This window comes from Salvelinus sp. IW2-2015, unplaced genomic scaffold (assembly GCF_002910315.2).
Source record: "Salvelinus sp. IW2-2015 unplaced genomic scaffold, ASM291031v2 Un_scaffold1170, whole genome shotgun sequence".
Classification (NCBI taxonomy): domain Eukaryota; kingdom Metazoa; phylum Chordata; class Actinopteri; order Salmoniformes; family Salmonidae; genus Salvelinus; species Salvelinus sp. IW2-2015.
Genome location: NW_019942763.1, coordinates 12,542 through 22,397, shown reverse-complemented (window position 1 = coordinate 22,397; position 9,856 = coordinate 12,542).

Genomic DNA, 9,856 nt, shown 5'->3' with positions numbered 1-9,856 from the left:
TGACATTAGGTTATTAGTACAACACTAAGAAGCTAACATAGTAATGCTGCTTGAGAGAGGCATGTCTCAACATGGTGTGCCTTAACATAACCTTTCGACTAATTATAATGATTGAAGTACAGTCAAATTAGGCCTAGTAGGATCTTGTCCCTTGTCAAAGTCGCACTAAAAATCTTGACTAATTAATGTTGCCCTGGGCTTCAACTGAGATTCAACTGAGATTCCACTGAGATTCCACTGAGATTCCATTGAGATTCTACTAAGAGTCTACTGTGATAAATTGTAAATCTCCAGTCTTTAACAAGTGAAACTGTAAAGCCTTCTGAGGGCAACTGAGATTCTACTGAGAGTCTACTGTGATAAATTGTAAATCTCCAGTCTTTAACAAGTAAAACTGTAAAGCCTTCTGAGGGCACATCTGTAGATTCAACAAGTAGTTCCTGGAACGTTTTTTTAGTCTTTTTTTTTTTAATATATTTTTTTCTCCACAATTTCGATCTTGTCTGATCGCTGCAACTCCCTTAACTCGGGCTCAGGAAGCATTTAGGACAAACATTATAATTTTTTTACCTAAAATTCTAAATCAAATAGCTAAATGATCCTTAGTATGATCATCTGAAAACAATTCCATATGTTAGCTGAGTGGATGAACAGGGAGTAAAAAAGTCAAATCTACTCATTCAAGGGTTTTCCTTTTTTTTGACTATTTTCTACATTATGGAATAATAGTAAGACATCAAAACTATGAAATAACACACATGGAGTCATGTAGTAACCAAAAAAGTGTCAAAATATATTTTATATTTGAGATTCTTCAAAGTAGCCATCCTTTGCCTTGATGACAGCTTTGCACATTCTTGGAATTCTCTCAACCAGCTTCACCTGGAATGGTTTTCCAGCAGTCTTGAAGGAGTTCCCACATATGCGGAGCACTTGTTGGCTGCTTTTCCTTCATTCTGTGGTCCAACTCATCCCAAACCATCTCAATTGGGTTGAGGTCAGGTGATTGTGGAGGCCAGGTCATCTGATGCAGCACTCCATCACTCTCCTTCTTGGTCAAATAGCCCTTACACAGCCTGGAGATGTGTTCGGTCATTGTCCTGTTGAAAGACAAATGATAGTCCCACTAAGCGCAAACCAGATGGGATGGCGTATTGCTGCAGAATGCTGTGGTAGCCATGCTGGTTAAGTGTGCCTTGAGTTCTAAATGAATCACTGACAGTGTCAACAGCAAAGCACCCCCACATCATCACACCTCCTCCTCCATGCTTCACGGTGGGAAACTCACATGCGGAGATCATCTGTTCAGCTACTCTGCGTCTCACAAAGACACGGCAGTTGGAACACAAAAATCTCAAATTTGGACTCCTCAGACCAAAGGACAGATTTCCACTGGTCTAATGTCCATTGCTTCTGTTTCTTGGCCCAAGCAAGTCTCTTCTTCTTATTGGTGTCCTTTAGTAGTGGTTTCTTTGCAGAAATTTGATCATGARGGCCTGATTCACGCAGTCTCCTCTGAACAGTTGATGTTGAGATGTGTCTGTTACTCTAACTCTGTGAAGCATTTATTTGGGCTGCAATTTCTGAGGCTGGTAACTATAATGAATGTATCCTCTGCAGCAGATGTCACTCGGGGTCTTCCTTTCCTCATGAGAGCCAGTTTCATCATAGCGCTTGATGGTTTTTGCGATTGCACTTGAAGAAACGTTCAAAGTTCTTGAAATGTTCAGGATTGACTGACCTTCATGTCTTAAAGTAATGATGGACTGTTGTTTCTCTTTGCTTATTTGAGATGTTCTTGCCATATTATGGACTTGGTCTTTTACCAAATAGGGTTATCTTCTGTCATGACGCTAGCCGTTTCAATGAATTGGCTAGCAGAGATGTGAACAACCCCTCTCCATCTCCTGTTAGGAGGGGGGGGGGGTCAGTTTTACAACCTTACAACCACGTTGTAAATACCACAGAGAGTCTCCCTGACCATGCAATTGAGAGAGAGTTTTGCAGTAAGACAAAGGGATTCTCCCGCCCAATTCTACTACGTTCCAGAATTTGAGAATGGAACAATATTCCTATTTTGGAGAATGTATAAACGGTCGGTGGAGAAGCTACGACCCGGTCCGTTTTGTTTCATGTTTGTGACCTCATGAAAGACAATACAAACACATTACCCTAACTCTGTTTATASAGGTGCCTCAGTTAAGAGGTTTGCATCTAATTCTTGTATTATTCTTTTATAAAATGATTGAGTAAAGATTAAACTATTTTGAGAAATTATGAAATGTGATGTTAATAACTTTTAAACTTCTACTTGGTCACCATCCCGGATCCGGGAGCATCCTCATCAGTAAAAAGCTGACTAGCATAGCCTAGCATAGCGCCACAAGTAAATACTAGCATATAAATATCATGAAATCACAAGTCCAAGACACCAAATGAAAGATACACATCTTGTGAATCCAGCCATCATTTCCGATTTTTTAAATGTTTTACAGCGAAAACACAATATATATTTCTATTAGCTAACCACAATAGCAAAAGACTCAACCGCATATTTTCACKATTTTTTTACCGCATAGGTAGCTATCACAAAACCGACCAAATAGAGATATAATTAGTCACTAACCAAGAAACAACTTCATCAGATGACAGTCTTATAACATGTTATACAATAAATCTATGTTTTGTTCGAAAATGTGCATATTTGAGGTATAAATCATAGTTTTACATTGCAGCTACCATAAAAAATATCGACCAAAGCAGCCGGAATAATTACAGAGAGCAACGTGAAATACCTAAATACTCATCATAAAACATTTATGAAAAARACATGGTGTACAGCAAATGAAAGATAAACATCTTGTGAATCCAGCCAATATTTCAGATTTTTTAAGTGTTTTACAGCGAAAACACAATATAGCATTATATTAGCTTACTACAATAGCCAAACACACAACCGCATTCATTCACCGCAAAGGTAGCGATCGCAAAAAAACAGCAAAAGATATACAATTATTCACTAACCTTGACAAACTTCATCAGATGACAGTCCTATAACATCATGTTACACAATACATATATGTTTTGTTCGAAAATGTGCATATTTAGCGGTACAAATCGTGGTTTTACAATGTGAATACGTAGTCAAAATGCACAAAATTCTCCGGAGATATCTTGGACAGTCACCTAATCTAATCAAATAACTCATCATAAACTTTACTAAAAAATACATGTTGTACAGCAAATGAAAGATACACTAGTTCTTAATGCAACCGCTGTGTTAGATTTTTAAAATTAACTTTAGTACGACATACAGCTTACGTTATAGCGAGACAGCGCCCAAAATAAGYCCGGAAAAAATGACTAAACATTTTCCACAGAAATACGAAATAACATCATAAATGGTTCCTACTTTTGCTGAGCTTCCATCAGAATCTTGTACAAGGAGTCCTTTGTCCAGAATAATCGTTGTTTGGTTTTAGAATGTCCTCTTCTCCTGTCGAATTAGCAACCATAGCTAGCCATGTGGCGCAAACGTGGCCAACTTCACATGACGCAAAGAAAATCAAATTCCAAAACTCGCAATAAACGTTCAATAAACTGATATAACTCGGTTTAAAAAAACTACTTTATGATGTTTTTATCACATATATCAAATAAAATCAGAGCCGGAGATATCTAACGTGTATACCAAAAGCTTTTCAGAAGGCAATCTGGGGTTCCTTCTCGCGCCTTCGAAGACAATGAAATTTCCAGACACGTCATTCCAAAAGCTCTTGTTCGGCCTRAGATCAAGCTAGACACCCCATTCCACCTCTCACTGCCTGTTGACATCTAGTGGAAGGCGTATGCAGTGCATCTATATCCATAGATTTCAGGCAAATTAATAGGAAGGCCCTGGAACAGAGCCTCGATTTCWGATTTTTCACTTCCTGTCAGTAAGTTTGCTGCAAAATGAGTACTGTTTTACTCACAGATATAATTCAAACGGTTTTAGAAACTAGAGAGTGTTTTCTATCCAATAGTAATAATAATATGCATATTGTACGAGCAAGAATAGAGTACAAGACAGTTTAATTTGGGCACGATTTTTTCAAAGTGAAAATAGCGCCCCCCTATTGACAAAAGGTTAAAATGAGAAAATTGCCTTCCCTGATGAGTTTAACTAAGTCAGTAGCCACACCCAAGTGAATAGGCATTGGTTGGAAATTATGAACCAACCCCTTTTCTACATTTCTATAAGAGCCCCTGTGATCCAATTCACATTGAACTAAGCAAACCCCAGCGTGAGCTGTGGTGGCGAATATCCACTCTACATAACAAAAAGTCACTCAAGTGCTGAATACCGTMAGGATTTGTCCTCACGTTTAAAAGGGCTAATTCTAATTCTATTCCATACAGGCCAGGAAACGTGGGATGTTATGAACTCTGAAGTATTGATCACTCAAGAAAAAGTGAGTCCATGTCAGACTGCAGCTGGAAAGGTAGCAAATCTAGTAGGAGCTGACCGACGTGGACCAATCTCCAGAGTGAGATGACCTCACACGACGACCCGGAAGATTCCAACAAAAGACAGGGCAAACCAGAGCCTCACATTGCCAGCTTCACGGAAATACAATGCTTTTCCGAATGAGCGATCGTTAGTGGCATATGTATTTATTTATGTGAGAATAGCTTCCCAGGTCCTATAGAGACCAATGTTCCTTAGCCTTCCTCCCCCACTTCTCTTCTCTCTGAATTGAGCTGTTTTCATTTAGTCCACTAGGGACTGTATAATGTTATTATGTATTGTATATTCTGTAATTGTTTAATTAGTTAGTAAATAAATATTTGAGCCAATTGGTGTATGGTGTAACGGCAGCCTTCCCTCTCTTCATGAGAAGAGAGGGTGTAACAGGGATCGGACCATCACGCAGCGTAGCCAGTGCTCAACATGTTTAATACCACGATAAACAGTGAACACGATACAAAACAAYATAACAAATGTGGCAAACCGATACAGTCTTTACTGGTGCAGACAAAACACAAAGACAGGAAACAACCACCCACAAAATCCCAACACAAAACAAGCCACCTATATATGATTCCCAATCAGGGACAACGATTGACAGCTGCCTCTGATTGAGAACCATATTAGGCCGAACACAGAAACAGACAAACTAGACACACAACATAGAATGCCCACCCAGCTCACGTCCTGACCAACACTAAAACAAGCACAACACACAAGAACTATGGTCAGAACGTGACAGTACCCCACTCCTGAGGTGCGGACTCCGAACGCACCCCTAAAACTCAAGGGGAGGGTCTGGGTGGGCATCTGTCCGCGGTGGCGGCTCCGGCGCAGGACGAGGCCACCACTCCACCATTGTCTTTGTCCCCCTCCTTAGCGTCCTTTGAGTGGCGACCCTCGCCCCCGACCTTGGCCTAGGAATACTCACCAAGGTCCCCACTAAATTGAGGAGACAGCTCAGGACAGAGAGGTAGCTCAAAACAGAGAGGTAGCTCAAGACAAAGAGGTAGCTCAAGACAGAGAGGTAGCTCAAGACAGAAAGGTAGCTCAGGACAGAGGGGCAGCTCCGGACTAATGGCAGCTCCGGACTGAGGGGCAGCTCCGGACTGAGGGGCAGCTCATGACTGGAGGGCAGCTCATGACTGGAGGGGCAGCTCATGACTGGAGGGCAGCTCATGACTGGAGGGCAGCTCCTGCGGGCGGCTCTGGCGGCTCCTGACTGGCGGCGGCTCTGGCGGCTCCTGACTGGCGGGCGCTCTGGCGGCTCCTGACTGGCGGGCGACTATGGCGGCTCCTGACTGGCGGCGACTATGGCGGCTCCTGACTGGCGAGCGACTCTGGCGGCTCCTGACTGGCGGCGACTCGGCGGCTCCTGACTGGCGGGCGCTCTGGCGGCTCCTGACTGCGGGCGGCTCTGGCGGCTCCTGACTGGCGGGCGGTCTGGCGGCTCCTGACTGGCGGGCGGCTCTGGTTGCGCTGGGCAGACGGGCAGCTCAGACGGCGCTGGCAGGCGGGCAGCTCAGACGGCGCTGGCAGGCGAGCAGCTCAGACGGCGCTGGCAGGCGGGCAGCTCAGACGGCGCTGGGCAGCGGCAGCTCAGACGCGCTGGAGCGGGCAGCTCAGACGGCGCTGGGCAGGCGGGCAGCTCAGGCGGCGCTGGGCAGGCGGGCAGCTCAGCGGCGCTGGGCAGGCGGGCAGCTCAGGCGGCGCTGGCAGCGGGCAGCCAGGCGCGCTGGGCAGGCGGGCAGCTCAGCGGCGCTGGCAGACGAGCAGTGCAGGCGGCGTTGGGCAGACGGCCGACTCTGACCTGCTGAGGCGCACAGTAGGCCTGGTGCGTGTGCCAGAACTGGTGGTACCGGACTGGAGACACGCACCTCAAGGCTAGTGCGGCGAGAAGGAACAGTGCGTACAGGGCTCTGGAGACGCACAGGAGGCTTGGTGCTGGTGCCGGAACTGGAGGTACTGGGCTGGAGACACGCACCACAGGGAGAGTGCGTGGAGGAGGAACAGGGCTCTGGAGACGCACTGGAAGCCTGGTGCGTGGTGTAGGCACTGGTTACGGGCTGGGCGGGAAGGTGGCGCCGGATATACCGGACCGTGCAGGTGTACTGGCTCCCTTGAGCACCGAGCCTGCCCAACCTTACCTGGTTGAATGCTCCCCGTAGCCCGACCAGTGCGGGAGGTGGAATAACCGCACTGGGCTGTGTTGGCGAACCGGGGACACCATGCGTAAGGCTGGTGCCATGTATGCCGTCCCGAGGAGACGCACTGGAGACCAGACGCGTTGAGCCGGCTTCATGGCACCGGCTCAATGCTCACTCTAGCCCGGCCGATACGTGGAGCTGGAATGTACCACACCGGCTAAGCACACGTACAGGAGACACCGTGCGCTCTTCCGCATAACACGGTGTCTCCCGTACTCCCGCTCTCCACGGTAAGCATGGGAAGTTGCGCAGGTTTCCTACATGACTTCGCCACGCACCCTTTATCCCCCCCCACCCCAAGACATTTTTGGATTTCTTCTCGGGCTTCCTGGCCAGCCGTGTTCCCTCATAACACCGGTTCCCCTTTTCCGCTGCTTTCGTTCTCCTAGCTGCCTCCACCTGTTCCCACGGAAGGCGATCCTTACCAGCCAGGATCTCCTCCCATGTGTAGCAACCCTTTCCGTCCAACACGTCCTCCAAAGTCCATTTCTCCTGGTCCGCTGCTGCTGCTGCTGCCGCTGCTGCCCGTTGCTACTATGAAAATTATAACTTTGTAATCGAACATTCTCTGTGGGCCCGACTTCCTAGTTAATTACATTTACATGATTAGTGAATCACGTAATAGTAATTACAGAGAATTGATTTGATAAAATCACACTCTTCAACCTTTAATGATACTAATGACACGACACTTCCCTACACCATCACCTACCTTTGTCACAACACAACTGATTGTCTCAAACGCATTAAGAAGGAAAGAAATTCCAAAAATTTACTTTTAACAAGGCACACCTTTTAATTGAAATGTTTTCCAGAAAGCTGGTTGAGAGAATCCAAGAGTGTGCAAAGCTGTCATCAAGCAAAGGGTGGCTACTTTGAAGAATCTCAAATATAAAATATTTTTTGATTTGTTTAACACTTTTTTGGTGACTACATGATTCCATATGTGTATTTCATAGTTTTGATGTCTTCACTTTTATTCTACAATGTAGAAAATAGTTAAAATAAAGAAAAACCCTTGAATGAGTAGGTGTGTCCAAACTTTTGACTGGTACCGTATAAACAAAATTGGCTTGATGCCAATACAACAATTTAGGACTAAACATTCACAGGAAGCAAACTGTACATATATTGTTGATCTGCCTCTGTTTCTGATTGACAGATTTCTAGGAGGAAAACAAAGTCCCTTCTTGGTCAATCTGGACAGAATCCCATCAGCAGAATTTCCACAGAACACTAGCTCCCTCAATGGGTGTAAAATGGTACTGCATCCATCCGTCACAAAACATAAATGCATTATGCTGATTGAGTCCATAAAGAAAGACTGTCAGTAGTGTCCCCCTAATGAACTCTGTATCTGTAGATAGGACCATGCATTGATACTCATTCTTTGAAAGAGACTCCTTTAATGTGAGTCTGTCCAACTGCTGTGTTTCTAGTCACTAGTCAGCCTCCAGTCTCTATGTCTGTCTCTGTGGTTCCCTTTAAAACGTTTCCATTCTACTGTGTCTCTGGCTCATGTCTGTCTCTGTCTCCCTGTCTATCTCTGTCTCCCTGTCTGTCTCTCTGTCTGTCTCTGTCACTCTGTCTGTCTGTCTGTCTGGTCTGTCTGTCTGTCTCTGTCTCCCTGTCTGGCTCTGTCTCCTTGTCTGTCTCTGTCACTCTGTCTATCTCTGTCACTCTGTCTGTCTATCTCTGTCTCCTTGTCTGTCTCTGTCTGTCTCCTGTCACTCTGTCTGCCTGTCTCTGTCTCCTTGTCTGTCTCTGTCACTCTGTCTATCTCTGTCACTCTGTCTGTCTATCTCTGTCTCCTGTCTGTTCTGCTCTTCCCTGTCTGTCTCTGTCACTCTGTCTGTCTGTCTGTCTGTCTCTGTCTCCCTGTCTATCTCTGTTTCCCTATCTGTCTGTCTGTCTCCCTGTGTCTCTGTCTCAGTCACTCTGTCTGTCTCTCTGTCTCCCTGTCTATCTCTGTTTCCCTATCTGTCTGTCTGTCTGTTTCTCTCTCTCTCTCTCAATTCAATTAAATTTAATTCAAGGGTCTTTATTGGCATGGGAAACATATGTTAACATTGCCAAAGCAAATGAGGTAGATAATAAACAAAAGTGAAATAAACAATAAAAACGAACAGTAAACATTACACTTCCAGAAGTTCCAAAAGAATAAAGACATTTCAAATGTCATATTATGTCTATATACAGTGTTGTAACGATGTACAAATGGTTAAAGTACAAAAGGGAAAATAAATAAGCATAAATATGGGTTGTATTTACAATGGTGTTTGTTCTTCACTGGTGGCCCTTTTCTTGTGYCAACAGGTCACAAATCTTGCTGCTGTGATGGCACACTGTGGTATTTCACCCAGTAGATATGGGAGTTTATCAAAATTGGACACATGGGATATTTTTGCAGAATTCTGCATGCAGAGTCTCAATTTGGTGTTTGTCCCATTTTGTGAATTCTTGGTTGGTGAGCGGACACTAGACCTCACAGCCATAAAGGGCAATGGGTTCTATGACTGATTCAAGTATTTTTAGCCAGATCCTATGTTGAATTTACTGTTCGTTTTAATGGCATAGAATGCCCTTCTTGCCTTCTCTCTCAGATCGTTCACAGCTTTGTGGAAGTTACCTGTGGCGCTGATGTTTAGGCCAAGGTATGTATCGTTTTTTGTGTGCTCTAGGGCAACGGTGTCTAGATGGAATTTGTATTTGTGGTCCTGGCGACTGGACCTTTTTTGGAACACAATTATTTTGGTCTTTCTGAGATTTACTGTCAGTACCCAGGTCTGGCAGAATCTGTGCAGAATATCTAGTTGCTGCTGTAGGCCCTCCTTGGTTGGTGACAGAAGCACCAGATCATCAGCAAACAATAGACATTTGACTTCAGATTCTAGTAGGGTGAGGCCAGGTGCTGCAAGACTTCTCTAGTGCCGCGCGCAATTCATTGATATATATGTTGAAGAGGGTGAGGTTTAAGCTGCAACCTGTCTCACCCACGACCCTGTGGGAAGAAATGTGTGTGTTTCTTGCCTATTTTACCGCACACTTGTTGTTTGTGTCCATGGATTTTATAATGTCGTATGTTTTCCCCAACACCACTTTCCGTCAATTTGTATAGCAGACCCTCAGTGCAAATAGA